This window comes from Amblyomma americanum, chromosome 1, assembly GCF_052857255.1.
Source record: "Amblyomma americanum isolate KBUSLIRL-KWMA chromosome 1, ASM5285725v1, whole genome shotgun sequence".
Classification (NCBI taxonomy): domain Eukaryota; kingdom Metazoa; phylum Arthropoda; class Arachnida; order Ixodida; family Ixodidae; genus Amblyomma; species Amblyomma americanum.
The window spans coordinates 252,890,069-252,907,244 of record NC_135497.1 but is presented as its reverse complement, the minus strand read 5'-3'; positions in this window follow the sequence as shown (position 1 = coordinate 252,907,244).

The following is a 17,176-nucleotide window of genomic DNA, read 5'->3' as shown; positions in this document are numbered from 1 at the left end:
TTGTTGAGTTATTTGTTAGTGTATTTGTTGGTGGTTTATCAGGAAGCTGGAAAAAAGGCAGTTTGAAAGAGCAAGGTGAATCCTTTCAAGTTTTCATGCTACCAGTGCTTATCACTCTTATCTCTTAAGCTTACAATTGCTGAGAAGTATTTAAAAAACACCAAAATGTCTGGTGTAAATGCCACATATTTGGTACGTTCTTTGGCTGAGCATATTTGGTAATGACATCAGTGTCAGTATCGAGCTCTTGGCCTGTCATGTGGGCGAGTCAGAACAAACAGTTCATGCAACTGTCTTGTCATGTGTGCAGCTTTTGTGCTTGCTTTAATATCTGTTTCATGGGCGAGACATAAGCACCCTTATTGCACTTTATTGTGCTTGCACATAATTGCATCAACAAACTAAATCTTTCTTTTGTCACATCAGTATCTTAATGAAACTACGGGGTAGTATTGTTTTGCTTTGCTTTTTAACATTATTGTATAGGTTGCATAATGTTTCCTCGAAGACCTACAGGTGAAGATTGTGTGATGAGGCGAAGGCGCGAGCAATATGGTTTTTACCATTCGTGGTTTGGTAATGCTAAATGTCCATTACTCATGTTTAGAGGAGCTAAAAATTAAGCTTATTATGCGCAGGTTGTAGTTTGGAGTGGTACACATAGCAGTGAGATCGTATCATTTATGTATATATGGCGCATAAAACCATTTCAGCTAATGTCAATATTTTTGACGATAGAAAGGGAAAGCTTGTTTAGGCTAGAAGCCCCTATGAAAAATGTGTCTTACGGTATAGTACATACCACTGTAGTGAAGTCCTCATTGATCATTACTGTGTGCCATATCAAGGTGCACACAAGCAGATTCATTTTTTTTAATGCTTGCAAGGAGTATCTGATGTAAGAAGCTACATGTGGTTTTTACATTGTACTCTTGAGTACCCTGAAAAAAATCCACTTTCAGTAATTGGTGAAATTGGACTGCCAACTAGTAATTGATGGGACTTGCAACATATTTTTTTTTCTAGCATCATATTTTTTTTCTAGCTATGAATATTGGCAAAGAAAACAGGGAAGTATTTTATTACAGTTCTCATTGCACTGTCTATTAAATATGGCACGTTATGCTTGAAAAAAAAGGCCCTGTTTTGGATGTCTTCTCATCAAAACTCCCTGTTCGTGATTGTATGCAACTTGAAAGAAAGGCCACCTTCGCCTTAGTAATACAGCTTTGTTTTCAAAGAAACAACTACCATGTTATGTCAGTATAAGCCTCTGGTCTGACATTTCTAATAATCGTTGGCATGATGAATGTTAACAATGTGAGCAAAGGCAAATATTTGGAAAGTTCAATAATTCTTAAGCTGGCTTTCCCCTCATTGCCTGTTGTCTGACATGAAGGCAGGTCTGGGTGTTTTCCAAGCAAGGATTTAATGCAGCACTGTTCTGCTGTAGCAAATGGAAAGCATATTCTTCACATGCATTTAGAAGCTGCACACTGAGACCATTCACTAGAATGTGCTAACTCTGTACCATATCAGTTCTTAGCTTTGTTTGGAGAACTGGAAATGCAAGAAATCAACCTGGGAATAGTGCAACTTCTCTCTAATGTAGTGCAATTCTGTGTGTAACATTCATATCTTTAGATGGGTTTGAGGAAAGGTTAATGTTGTTGCTCAGAAACTAATTTGAGGAAGCTGGCAGTGTTTTAGGAGAATAACTTTGCATTTTTTACCTATGAAGTTGTTCTGGATGTCACATACATGAAGCCTGCTAAGTCTGATTGCATTATATATATATATATATATATATATATATATATATATATATATATATATATATATATATATATATATATATATATATATATATATATATAGAAATCTCTACAGATGCACTCCAAGCTACTATTTCAAGCAGCATTTGTGCTTTTAATGATCTGCACAAAGGTCTATACCCAAAAATGAGTTGCATGCTGTATCTTGCATTTTAACTTTTGGTCTTATAGTAAAATTGTAAATTTACAATGTCTTATTGTGTTTGTTCACTGGTATATAGGATTGCAATATTAAAATGGAATTCCTAGCCCTTCAAGGGCTGAAACATATGTAAACTTTTCTCTGCAGGCTACTAAGACGTGCTATGGCAGAGTTTAACTGGATTAAAAACACATTTTTTTGTTGTCGGTAAAATTTGTTGCCTTTGCACTACCCGCACAGTGTAAGGAAAAAGCTTAAACTATTTATACCATTGTAATGGTGGCCAGTGCATCATTCGTCCTTGTGCCAAGGAAAGTACTGTGTAATAATTTCTGTGGCTCTTGAAGAGTATGGATAGGTACTGTTAGTCCTCCTTGCATGAAGAGGCTAACTGTGAATTTACACTCTGCCATGATGTTTTAATTTCTTTCCTTCTACATCTGTCACCCAAAAGCTTGCCAGTTTTGGTAGGGAACTTCTGACAGCATAGTTATTATTCTTTGTGAGCATATGTGTTCAATGAAAGTTAAGGCATTGTGAATGTGAACTGCAGGGTGAGTTAGCACTTGACAGGTCGTGAAAATGTGCCAAAATTTGCAGCAGATTGCTTGGGTTTTTGGAGGAAAATGCACATAAAAGAAGAACGCATGCTCTTTATTCTCTGCTGTGTGCCGTGTTTTGTTATTTCACTGGGACTGTGCAGCTAATAACAGTTGTGATTATATGAAGTGACGTTTTGATTAAGAGTCCAAGGTAGTCATTTGTGCAGTTTTCTGCTCTCTCAAACTTGAGCAGATCAGTATTTGGATGGACATCAGTACATCCCATGAGTCAGTGCTCTAACCCTACTCAAAGTTCTGTGTAGTTACTTTCCCAAAGCAAGCCTAATCATCCTCCAAGGAAATGCATTGGCCTGTGTAGCTTTTCGTTCTGACACGTTGCTGCCTGATTTCATTTTTTTTTCTATCTGAGAAGCATATATATTTTCACCACATAGCATTATCAGCAGTAATTTTATTTATATCTGGAAGATCTGGTTGTGTTGTTAGCTTTACTACTTTCAGTGTTTCCTGGTTGTAAGGGTTTCTGCTCTGCTTGTATGCGTATCATGGACCGTGACCAAATAATGCATCAGGATTATTGTGTCTTAGAGGATCAGTGCAGTGGAGGTTTTTACAAAGGTTTCTTGAAGCTATGCAGTCGTAAAAAACATTTATTTACCAGTTATGGCCCAGGGCTTATCATATAGTTGGTGACATTAATATGCAGTGCGTTTTTGTATAAGGGTTTTTTTTTTGTGTGTAAATGTCACTTTTCCGTGCAGCTCAGAAATGATAAAAAGGTGCATTTTAAAACTGCAGTTTCAAAATTTTCAGCAGAAAAGCCGCAGTTGTGGCCAAATATTTTATGCAAGGTACAGCATCATGTTTTGGAATGTTCCATAGGAAACAGTTACAGAATCGACGCCTCTTTGAGAGCTTTTATTGCAGTTTTACTTAAAAACATGCCTTCTCTCATACTACAGGAACTCTTGAAAGCATGATTTGATTCTGCTATCAGAAATAGTTCCCAAAAGCCGTACAAATTTTAATTTTAGGCTAATTGACTTGCACCACAGCAAATTTTAGGCATACAGTATTGAGTAGTATTATCATTTTAATGAAATGTGAGCATAGTTGTGCTTATGTCTTGCTCATCTCTACTGGTGGTTAGTCCTTATACCTAAAAAGTTTCACTTAGTGCAATTTGGATCTCATATGCAGTTGTATGTACGGCACAAAGTTTCCTGTGTCAGTGGCAATAGGGTGCTATATTACTAATTGTTGATATCGCAATTTCATTCTTTCGGATATAACCTTTGACTCATCCGTTATGCTGGTACTAAAAGGATTGCTGCATACTGTTGCTCTGAATACTTCTTTGTAGATTAGAGCAAGCTCATAAAATCAAACCGCAGAGCCTTGGGACCGGAGGAAGCTTTATGTGGCTGAAAGGCAAGAAAAATGCCGCACTAAATCATGATCCTTATGAAGAACCATGCTGCTTCTTTTTTTGTGAGACCCAAAGTTGGTCATTGTTAACCTCTTAACAGTTATATAACAATATAATGGGCTAAATATCTGGTGGCTATTAAAGATGGCAGCCTGTCTAATGTAGGTTGTTGCTTGATAATAACTTTAAAAGCATTTAACATTTGAACTAATTTTATATTTTTAGCAGAAAATGCACAGAATTAGATCATTGGGAGGTAAAGTATGGAGGGTAACAGGAATTATGCTGGATCTGTGAAAATTCTGATTTGTACATCCTGAGCAAGGAGGCTGCAGTTGGATGCTCCGGTGTGCACTTGTTTGTGCATGCACCAACTCAAAGGACGTTTGCTTAGGACGTGTTGCAGGTGGGAGTTTTTATAGATCCAGCAACCCATATACTCTTGGTGCTGATTTTGCGTCACATGTAAGGTTGTCGAAAAACGACAGCCCTTCAAGCATGACACAATTTATTTTACTGCTTGTAGTCTGTACTTCTTTTGTATAACTTCTTTGTAAGTAAAAGAATTGGGAGTTGCATGCGAGAAGAGTGCAGGAATTATCTCTCAGAGTGTTTCAAGATTTGCATGAGTCTTGATTAAAAGAAAAACCTGTGACACTTTGCGTTGTTGATACTACAGCAATAGCTGCATTTCAATGAGTGATGCATTAGGATGTATAAACAATGGAATGTTGGCATGTGATTTTGATATAACAAAAAATTCTGTTACATTTTGTTTGTTGTTGTGGAAAACTTTGCTAGGCATATTTGTGAGGCCATTGAAATGGATCTCACCATGCTGAAACCGCATAATTAGAGAAGCACGTTCTTCCTGCATTTAGCTGTCATGGTTTTCACAGTGAAATGTTACTTTTACCTTTACCTTTTTTTATAACAGTTTGCTTGCAGTAACGGTATTAGGTGGCTTCTTGCTACCATGGTAATAACAGTGTGTATGTATAAAAGCCTGTACATAAAATCATATTTTAGTATGATAGCTGGTTAAGAAAATGGTGGATGGGATACATCTTACTGTGATCTTATATTTATGGCATGCATTAATGTGAAGAACTGGCTCATTTTGCATTTTGTAGCTAATATTACATAATGCAAGGACATGATGCATGTTACTTTTTTAACATGGTGGATGTGAGTGGAGAACAAGCATAAGATGCAACTACATAGCTCGAGGTAAATTTGTGGTAATGGTCTATTGCTCTGCATGTTTTGTTGCTTTAACACAAACAAACCAGCACACTGTGTAACCAACTGCAGAACTAATTTTGTTTGGTGCAATGCAGTGTTATTGAGACAGGTTAAAAGCTTGTTCAGAGATGCTCAGGGAAGCTTGTTATCAGCTCTTTATATTTTAATTACCGGTGAAAACAAGGAGCCAAAGCTCTGTGGAGTGGAAAATCTCAATGGGAGCACAGTTCCTGGGGAGCTAAAAATGTAGATGTGTTCATCTCCTCAGTCATGGACAGTTCATTTCTAATAGAATTGAGTATAAGGCTGTGCATATATTACATTAATGGTTTGAAAACTTATATTCTTAGCTGGCTGATGTGATGAGTTGGATGTTTGATCTGTCAGTAGCAAAAACGGTTGTGCGTTTACACTTTTCAGTATATACCTGGTTGTGTTATGCCCTCCCCCGCTTTTTTTTTTTTTCTAATTGTGATGTGTCCAGTCTTCCCACCTGTGCCCATACAGCATTGTTATGATTGAAAGTTGTTGTTATGTGTATTAACAATTTCCTGTTTCTTTGTTTTGCTTTTTGAGGGTGTAAGTAGCTGATGCTTTATTCCATGTGACAAGAAGACCTTGCATAAGAAAAAGACGAAAGGCTGACCTGCTGTAGTGCAACTTGTATGTGTTTAATGCTGAATTCAGCCACTATGAAGAAAGTCGTGCACAGCATAGTTTTATGTGGCGATCAAAATGTTTTATAGTACTGCAATATGAAACCACCGCACAAGACAAGCTGCATTATGTATCGTGCAATAGGGCCAGTTCAAGATCTGCTAATATGCAGTAGTTTTAATAAAGTGTAATTCTTATGTGCTTGTTGGTTTTTCTGTGCAGATACATAGCTAGCACAGCCTTGAAATTGTTTCCAAGTTGTGACAGATATGCCTGATACAGCTCCCCGAAGCTCTGTGAAGGTCACAGTATAACAAACATTCCAGACATGACCCATATGTGTCTAGTGTCATAGTCAAGGCTTTGTTTCCTCTAGTATAGCGTTGTACAAATGAGGCTGTAGATATGTTAATATAGCCTATGAAAAATGTGCTGCCTGATAAAAGTATGTGAAAATTTATGCTCCCAGGCTGCCCTTGCTAGTTGCTTATACATGTTCTTTTATATTTCACATGCTCCATGTAAGTAAGAATAAATAAAGCACCAACGATTGTGGGTGGATGAAATAAGCCCACTGTTGTTGAAGGTTGCCTTGTGCCAGTGTAAGTAGTTTATTTCTAGTTTATTTATGGGAGATGCAGCCATTGTATTTGAAGGTGCATGAAAACTAGCAATAGGAAAGAGAGCATGTTGTTGGGTGAGTTGGTCGTTCATTATCACATAGGTAATTGCACACACACAAGCAAGGGCATGAAAGGTACACAACAAACACTCACAACCACGCTTGTGTACCGTTCACATCCTTGTTTGTGCGCACGCAGTGACTAATGTTCCAACAGGAAAGTTGCAGAGCATAAAATGGAACACTTAATGATGCTTTTGCTGACAAGATTACAGTTTTTTGGCAGTTCTGATGCTTAAGTTGTGCAGTACATTGAAAGAGCACACAACTGCAGTCTGTGGACACATTATTCCAGTTTTGGCTATTCACTTAATCGGGACATTGAAAAAGAAAACATGTTTAGAAATTGTGTGATTATATTGCATCTTGCAAGGTGTTTGCAGTGAAGTTGAAAACTATGAATGCTAGGCAACCACTTTCAGACATGTTGTCTTGTGCACATAGCTTCCGCTGTGCTGCAAACAACCTACAAAATGAAGTATAGGTGCTGCTTTTGGCACTTGCACACATAGGCCTCAGATGAGTCTTCGGCAAGAATATAGCATGTTCTGCAATTTCACTCGCACCGTAGAATGCTTCTCTCAGCTAAACCGGTGAATTGTTAATGCTCAAATTTGTACAGAAATGGCATTTGGCCAACAGTATTGTTTTATACCACATTTGTTTAGGGTATCTGCCTTATTCCTTCAGAAGAAATTGGATATTCGCATCGTCTGCAGTTTTGCTTCGCCATCAATGTAGGTGATACAAACATCCGACCATTTGTGATGGAGATACAAACATCCGACCATTTGTGATGGAATCAGGCAAGTATCCCTTTCCTTCCCTTCCTTCACTGCGCAGCCACCTGAGGTGTCCACCAAGAAGTGAGACAGTTACTGTGCCTTTCATTTCCTCAAAAACAATTTTTCAATGCCATCAATATCGAAGGTGAGCAGAGTTGTTAAAATTACTGAATTTGCATTGAGGGTTAGAAATATTGAAGGTGAAAAATTTGCCTTTGAAAGCTCGTTTGGGTTTTCTTCCACATGTTGCACATTATTAAAATGGTGCCGCTTGCATTTCTAACAGAAAATGCAAGCACACATTGCATTTATGTTGAAGAAGTGAACGTGATTTTAGCACACAGCCACACCATTTTATAAATGTGAAACAAGGTTTAAAAAGTGCATTTTTGAAGTTCGATACTTCAAACTACAATGCTGTTTCAGAAAATTTCAGCACTGGGTTCGCCTTCGATGTTGACGGCCTTCAGTTTCCTAAAACTTGGAAAGTTGGTTTGGTAATTTCAGTTCAATCGTATTTTACTTTCTTTTGCAAACATTAACAGTCCACTGCGCCACACAGATGAAGGGATGAATGGCACGATGGACTAAGCTATTGCAACCGATGGTGCATAATGCCCACCTTGCTGTGAAGTCCACATGAACAGACCACATTGATGGATCTCTCGTAGTTATTTCTATGTGATAGCATTAGGAAGGTCGTGAAGGCGAAAATTGTCTGGCGGCGGCGGCGTCTGTGTGAAGCCTCCACCTGGTGGGTGGTGACAAGTGGTATTTAAATCAGATAGCATTAGGAGGGCCGTGTAAATTAATATTGACCGGCGGAGTTGGTCTCTCTGTGAAGCCTCCACCTGTTAACCTTCCCCCTCTCCACTTGTAGGAGAGCCGCTAGACGCAGAATGACTCAGCAAAAACGAAAAGGACTAAGAAAATGACTCGGACAACAGTAGAACTGCATGCAAAATAGAGCCTTCCGAAAAACTGTGTGCAAAAATGAGGCTTGTGGGAGGTATAGCTATTCTTTCTTGCATTGCTCAGGAAGCATAACTTGGGTCTTGCAAGCACCATTGGCGGCTGTGTTTAAAACAGCCACCTAACCTACCACTGCAGCAGTGCATCGCTTAACCACAGTGCCACTGTGCCGGTAATAGTATGAGGACTGTGATCTAACAATGTGACATATTTAGCATAGTTGCTTGAAACGAATTGATGGTGGTAAAACTATGGTGCACTGAGATGGGTTTTAGGGGAGAGTGGAGGGTTTCACCCCTCCCTTGCTTGGGTGGTAGCCCTTATTCCCGGACACCATTGGTCGTAGCCGCCGCCCGCGCTCTTTAGACCAGACCCCTCTGAGACTCAGGTCCGAGCAGTCAGACAGGGTCACCTCCCAGTTCAAGAAGAACAGCGCGAAAAGACAAGGACCACAGGATGATACACAAAGACAAGCGCTGACTTTCAACTAAAGATTTATTGCTCGGAACGTGGTAATAAATACATCAGGCTCTAAGCAACAAAAAGAACACATAGGAGTTCCGAGCAATAAATCTTTAGTTGAAAGTCAGCGCTTGTCTTTGTGTATCATCCTGTGGTCCTTGTCTTTTCGCGCTGTTCTTCTTGAACCTGGCATACCAACTCGCCCAAGCATCAGTCCTAACGAGCTTCACCTCCCAGCCCTCTCTAGTTGGCTGATTTATTCTGTCTATCCCTGGATTTTCCTGGCAGGCCCATACCGTATGGTATACGTCAGCCCATGTGTCACAAAATTTGCAGTACCCCGAAAAAGTCAGGTCTATATGTTTCAAAAAGAATGACCCCGTTCGCAAGCTTCTGAGGCGGCGTTCCTCAGTTTTATCCAGGCCCTTGGCGGGCTGTGGGAACGTCCAGCTACTGAGGCGCAGATATGTTGTGATATCTGCATAAGCGGATGTGGTACAGGCGCCCCAACATAGCGTAGGAATTCAGTGGAATCCGAGGGAGAGTACGGTCAGACGGCTATGTGTGCAGCCTTGTTCCCGTCTATTCCATGGTGTCCGGGCACCCGTACCAATTGTTTTGTTCTCTGGATTGAGCTGTGTTGCTGTTTTGCTAAAATTTTGTTTGCCAACGGCGCTATTCATCCCCTTATATAATTTCGAGGCATGTTGACAATTGGAAATTATGTGCGTACCTACGTTGCGTCCGAGTGATGGACCTGCTTTCCCTAGTGTATGGCCCGACCTTGCAGATACCCTCTTGCGTACAGCTAGGGCCCACCGTGCTGCCGTACGTAGTGCTTCTCTATAGCTCTCGCTTCTTTTCTACCTTGATTGTGTTCTGGATGCATGTTAGTTGGTACTTAATTGACAATAGCAGTTTATTTCTCCAGTTTTTGGGAATGTCTTCTCCGTCTTCTGTTTGAGGGCGGTAGCACTATGTGGAGGTCCTCAAGGACTCATTTGCCAACCAATTGGTCGTTGATGGCCGTATGATTTGGCTCGTGAGCTTCAAGTAGCTCTGTCAGCATGTTATGCATACCTAGCTGGAGCAGGTGATCAGTGGACATCTTGGAGGGGAGTCCACAAGCACGCCTTCGCGCGCCTATTTTCTAAGTTATTGTCGCTCTGCCTCGGGTTGAGGCAGGGCAGTGCATACGAATTATTCTGCTGAAGCGAAAGCCTGCACCAGGCGTAACGCCCCTTTTCCCATAGTCCACCACGAATATCCACCGGGCATCCCGTTTAGATCCGAACGTCGGCGGCCCAAATTTGATGTTGACGGGACGTCTGCCGGATGTCTCTTCTAGGCTGTAATCAAGTTCACGTTTTGTAAACCAACGAATGTCCGCAGGATATCGGCTTTTGGACGTCCGCTGGCAGCGAACCAGTGGATGTCCCGCAGATTCACCCTTTCCAGACTATGAATTTGTCCCACATGGGCGCGGTCATCCGCAGCACTTTTAGAGCGTTAGCTCTACTGGAGCCGAATCCACGAAACAGCTCGCTTTGGAACCGGTTCGCTTTGCCGTACGTCATTTTGACGCAGACATTCGTGAGGGCACGGCCGGGCTCGAGCGGCGGCGGCGCGCGCCTCCACTCCAGACCGGCCATGGTGAGGCGATTGGATTGGAGCAAACTTTATTTGTGCCTGCAGTTGGGCGCTAGCGCGCCCCGACGAGGGCCTACGTCGTCTACGAAATTGCCGTTACTCGGCGCGGGTCTCCGCTCGCCGTTGCCGGCTCGCTGGGTCCCTGCCTTTCGAGCGCCCCGAGGACCTGCTGGACATGAAAGTAGTGCACGCATTTACGCTTAGCCGCATTCTATACGCAACCCCATATCTCAAATTGAACCGCACGGAAACCGAACGCGTGAACGCAATGATCCGTCTTGCGACTAAGGCAGCCCTAAACCTACCTCGTAGCACTAGCACAGCCACACTTCTTGCACTAGGCATGCATAACACCATTCAGGAACTAGTTGATGCGCACCTTCAGACAGTACCTTAGACTTGCCACGAGCGCCACTGGCCGCCATATACTCTCCTCCCTTCGCATCAACATACCCGCTAACCAGTCAACCCTTATAGCCATCCCTCGACACATCCATACACCTCTCGTTGTGAAACCCCTTCCTCGAAACGTCCATCCCCAATATGACATCCCTCGCCGCGTAGCTCGCGCTAATGCCCTCCGAAAGTATTATGGGCAAGCCCACGATGCCGTTTGGGTAGATGCCGCATGTACAGCGCATGAAGCGGTAGCAGTTGCCTACAATCCAACCCTAACTCACCGTCTTCCCTCGGGCTCTACGCCTGAGGAGGCAGAGACCGCAATCGCCCTAGCCCTTGCACATTCGGACGCCCAATACATCAGCGACTCCAAAACGGCTGTCCAACTTTGCCAGGGGCAGGATTCACGCCCCTGCCTGGCAATTGTTGAACACCCCTACTCAAAATTTACCGCGCAGGGTAGAGCTTCAGTGGGTGCCGACTCACTCTGGGAACCCTGGAAACGAGGCTGCCGATAAATTGGCCCGAGGTCTGATTTGCCGGGCTCGGGACAGTCTCGATCCAGGATTCTCGAGGGAGCGGGCGCACACCTTTGCGGAGCTCACGCAAATACCCCGTTTGGACCGTCGGACTTACCCTCCTCCCCACCCCTCTCTTACGCACTCCCAACAGATCCTCTTCAGACGCCTCCAGACCCGCTCTCTGTCATCCCCTCAGCTTTTATCCCACTATTGCGGCACATCCCCTGCATGCTCCCTATGCGGTGACCCCCACGCCACACTCTCCCATATCCTTTTCGGCTGCCCTGCTGACCCTCCCCCGCGGGGACAGCACGCCATCTCGAGCTGGGAGGACTGGGAGGTCCTGCTTATGTCTGCAGACCCGACATCGCAGCTTGCTGCGGTGACTCGGGCTGCCGACGTCATATCCCGGCATGACCTACTTGATGCAGTGCGGGACCGCGCAGTGGCCCAGGGACCCAGCTGGGTCTAAAACTCACTTGCTGAATAAAGTTTTTTTGTCTGTCTGTCTGGACGGCCCATAGCTGTTGGTCTTGGTCGTTGCTCTTCGCGGCTGCCTCCAGCCGCGGCGGGATTTTTCTTGATCTTGCTTCCTTTGGATTTTTGATGCAGTCCCACAAGATGTGCGCGAACCTTGTTGGAGGACCAGAGTACAGTGAACTGTAACCAGGGGGCAGCCAATCGGCGATCACACGAACTTTTTACAAAATTGTAATTTTTGTAATTGTAATTGCAAAATTGTAAAATTTTTAATTTTATAAAATTGCGCTCAACTTCCCTCGTCATACCCCAAATGAAAAGCTACTACAGTTGGGAATTCATAACACGTTAGCGGAAATGATGGAAGCACCTCACCGCACAGTACGAAAGACTGTCAGGCAGCACTGAAATGGGACGTTTCATCCTAAAGAAGGCAGGAATACAATATGAAGGAATCCGTGCACACACGTACCTTGCCAATTCCAAGACACGTGCACGAACACTTAATAGTCCATCCACTGCCCAAAAAGTCATCCACACTACAATATAGACAGAAGAAAAGCAATATTGCACAAAAACTTCGCGAAAGATTTTCAGTTCAAAAAGACACGGCGCGTGTGGCCGTGGCACAACATGCGGACAAAGACGCCTTATCCCTGGTAGCTGTCGATCATCGAGGTTCTCCCCTCGCATCGGCGACAATCGATAAAACAAAATTTCCGGAGGAGTCCGAAGAAGCTGCCATAGCTTTAGCCATTACCTCCACCACTGCCAAATACATCATCAGCGACTCTAAAACTGCAATTCGAAATTTTGCCAAAAGAAGGGACCACTCCGCAGCCATCAAAATATTACAAAAATCTCCAATGCCCGCCAGATCACATTGATCTGGGTCCCGCCATCCTGGAAACGAGGTAACAAAAGAACTGTAGCGCGACCAAGACGAACACAAGAATAGAGGCACACAGGACCAGCGGCGCACCAATTTGCCCGAGGATTCGTAGTTAACCGGGAGGTGCGCTACCCCGAGCTCAGGTTGGGCAAGCGGCGAGTGACGTCCTACAAAGAAACTACTATACCACTTCAAGAAAGAAATTAAGACATGTCTTCCCAGAACCACACAGATATCTAAGTAAAACACGTCAGTTGGCGGCAGCTCCAAACACACTTTTTTAAATCCGTATACATGTACTCCATATGGCTCCCAGAGCAGTTCAGCCCCGTCTGTTCTATAGCTCTGTGGACACCATAAGGCAGACACACCACACATCCTATACTCATGTAATCAAGACAAGCCGTCAAACAGTCTGCAGCTCTCTACCCAATCGCAGCGGGAGGCCGCGCTGCTCAGCTCGGACCCGGAGGTTCTCCGAGCCACGGATCGAGCGGGATGAAGAGGTCGCCGAACGGCATCGTCGGTCGTTCACCTGGCATCCGGCCTAGAAGAGGAGCCCACCGCGGGAAGGGGAACGTCTCCCCAATTCACGCCTAAGACCTAGCTCTTCTTTAATAAAGCTTGCCCCCTTCTTCTCCGGTGACAGTGCCGGCACCCAGAGGCTGCCGTCTGGGTCACGGCCGGGCTCGAGTAGCGGCCCTGGGTCGGCACAACTCAATGCGCCAGCGGGAGCTGTCAATTGAGCTCATGGAGCAGTATTGTTGTTGGACTTGTTGGTGAACATATATGCAATGCAGAAAAAATGGTGCTCGTAAACAGAAGCGGGACGAAGACACGCGTGGACTAAATATTACTATGAATATCACAGAGTATTAATACTGCACCTAATGAAAAAAGAAACAAGCAGCTAGGAGACAGCGTCCAAAGTAACGCGCCATTGCAGTTCACGTAGCATTCACGAATTGCACCTCGCTGTCCACTACGGATGACAGGCTGCCACCTTCACTACTCAGCCGTGGCCGTCGCGTTTCGATGGAGGCGAAATGATAGAAACCCCGCATATATATATATATATATATATATATATATATATATATATATATATATATATATATATATATATATATATATATATATATATATATATATATAGTGGAGAGAAAGAGAACCCGAGGTGATCAAAATTATCCAGAGCACTTCACTATATCCCTCAGCCTGATTTGACACAGTCGGCTTCCACTATAGAATTCCCTCTCTCTGATCTTTACCATTTTGTCCCATAGATCGAATCTATATACCGACTCACTCTGCCAGGCAAAGTAATTTTTATTGCGAAAGCAATACTGCTCGAGATTTCCGCTCTTGGCCGTCGTCCCGGAGAATCCACCATTGACCTTTAGCGTGACCTATGTGTGACGTCATACCAGCTGTGGAAAAGCGGGTCCCCAACTCGGCTCGTCGCGATCGTCCCAGCGAATCCTCCATGCTGCAGCTGCGCGCCGCTGCCGCGAGGGGCGCTCGCTGTACGTGACGTCATGCCAGCTGTGGAAAACTGGCTCCCCCAACTCGGCTCGTCGCAGTCGTCCCAGCGAATCCTCCACGGTATGTCGGATGATGTGTATAAGGTGAAGCTGCAACGATTTGCTGCAGCTAAGAACCGGCGACGTGCGGAAGAAACGGATGAAGAGCGGGAACAACGTTTAGCTAAACGGCGTGCATATTGTAGTCGTTATGGAGAGCGCGAAAGAGACGCAACAACGACAGAACGAAGCGAGCAAGAGACAACGCGCTCATGAGACGCCAGAAGAACGCGCCGCAAGACTCTAGAAGCGTCGTAACGCGGATGCGGCTAGAAGTGACACCTCCCTTAGTGACTCTTCAACTGCGGAAGAGACCGCTTTGAATTCTCGAGAGCGTCGGAATGAGACGCTGCGTAGACGACGTGCCGAGGAAACGAAGCTTTCGCAATTCGACTTGGGTTAACCAGAGCTAAACCACAGACAATTTTTTTTAATTCTGTCTTTTTGACCGCATATAACTGCTGATACGTCGTTTGCTATTATAATTCGATCGTTACAGCCATATATCGTTCAGTTGATGAAACCGAAACAGCATATATGAGAGACATACCCCATTTGATTTCCATAAGCATCCATGGGGTGCAGAGATGTCCTGTTCCCGTGCTTTGCGGGTTCTCTGTTCTGCGTTTCTAGCAGTATGCAGATCCCACTCCAAATGTAATATGTGCAGTAACCGTAGAACCAATTGAACTTTCCATTTGGATTCCTGAGCCCAATTGGCTGACCTAGCTATTGAGTTCATATTTGATATTTTCCAAATGGTTACAATTGGAATGCCCGGTTGGGCCGAATGTTTTTTATTTTGTTATTTTTGCCTAGGCAGACGCGCAGCAGCCACGTACCCGCAGGAGGTGAAGAGCGACGTTGTTTTGTAGGGTGCATCCATGGCGCATATATGCGGACAAATTAAGCACCCATTTTTAGGGGGACCGAGACAGCTGCGGCAATATGGCCCCTAGATGTATATATGTTTCGACGGGACATGTCGCACTGTTCGAGTGCGTAGGTTCAGTTAGACGTACGCCCAGCTGCTGGTTTAGAAGCGGAAGTGGAAAATCATATTTAATTTATTCGTCATGTTGTGGGGTACTTAATTCTATCTGGGAGTGGAATCCAGGGCCCCAACGGCCCTCACGCCCGCCGCAGCCCGGACGACCAGCTGGCGCTGATCAACCAGGTCGGGACTGGGGCTACACCCGATCGAAATGATGTTCCCCACGTAGCGCGGTTGCCTGGGTAAAGGCGGTGGTAGCGCGCGAGGAAGGGTAGGTAAGGAAATAGACTTCTCGCGGTGCACGAGACGAGAGTGAGCAAGCGGTTGGCGACGTTGGGGGCGAAAATGCTCTAGAATCTCGCTCACTATAGTACGAGCTTAGCATGAGCCGAAAGACGGCGGCTGCGTGCGTACTCAGTCTCTGACATATATATGTGGCACACGTGTCGCGTATGTGTTTGGATGGAAATAAAGGAGTAATTTTACAGTTCGCATTTTTCTATGAAATGACGTGCGACAAACAGTATACAACCGCGGAAGACGTTTCTCACGCGCGCGCATGCACTTAACGGTCATCATTCGTGGACATGCAGTGGATAATATATCAGTAATATTCTTGAATAATTACATAAAATATATAACTACCGTCATAACATTATATATAGTCAATCAAAGATGCAAGTGTATTGCGTCGTAGATGGTAATCTGAACGAGCACAATATATATAAGGGAAATTTAACCGAGCAGACCGTCGATAATAATTGGTTTTGGGGGAAAGGAAATGGCGCACTATCTGTCTCATATATCGTTGGACACCGGAAACGCGCGTAATTATAATTGGTTTAAAGGGATATAAAAGAGCTAGGGAGTGAAGGAAAGGAAGAAAAAGGTGCCGTAGTGGAGGGCTCCGGAATAATTTCGACCACCTGGGGATCTTTAACGTGCACTGACATCGCACAGCACACGGGCGCCTTAGCGTTTTGCCTCAATAACAACGCAGCCGCCGCGGTCGGGTTCGAACCCGGGAACTCCGGATTAGAAGCCGAGCGCACTAACCACTGAGCCACCGGGGCGGGTGAGCAGACCGTAGAACGAGAATGAAATAAAAAAGGAAAAAATGCACCAGGTTCGTACGGTTCATACGTCCGTACTGTCCGTATACCTTGTCCGTACGGTGTATTTTTAGCCAGTGCCGAAAAAGCACCAATAGGATCTGTCCGACGTACTATAGGGACAAAAGTTTCCGGGACGCGAGTTCTAGGAAAAACGTTTATGCAGCTCCCACTCGATCGCTACCCAGTCGCCTAGTACTAGAGACGAAGGAGCATTTAGGCCTTTAATGCCTTCATACAATATCAGAGGACTGGGTAGCGAGGTGGAGCTACAAAACGTTTTTCCTTGAACTCGCGACCCGGAACCTTTTGTCCCCATAATACTTCAGAAAAAAAGTGCCCTATTCCACCTTCTAATATTTTTAGCCATATCCTTTAGCTACAGCATTTTTTTTAGTGTTTTGGTAGTTTTGGCTGATTTTGGTGTCCGCACCCGCCGCGGTGGCTCAGTGGTTAGAGCGCTCGGCTACTGATCCGGAGTTCCCGTGTTCGAACCCGACCGCGGCGGCCGCGTTGCGATGGAGGCGAAACGGGACCCCGAAACGTAAGGCAGATCCCCAGGTGGCGGATATTATCCTGGAGACTAGTGGAGGTGCCGTGGTACCTCTTTCTTCTTTCACTCCCTCTTTTATTCCTTGCCTTATGGCGCGGTTCAGGTGTCCGCCGATATGTAATAATAATAATAATAATAATTGGTTTTGGGGGAAAGGAAATGGCGCAGTATCTGTCTCATATATCGGCGGACACCTGAACCGCGCCGTAAGGGAAGGGAT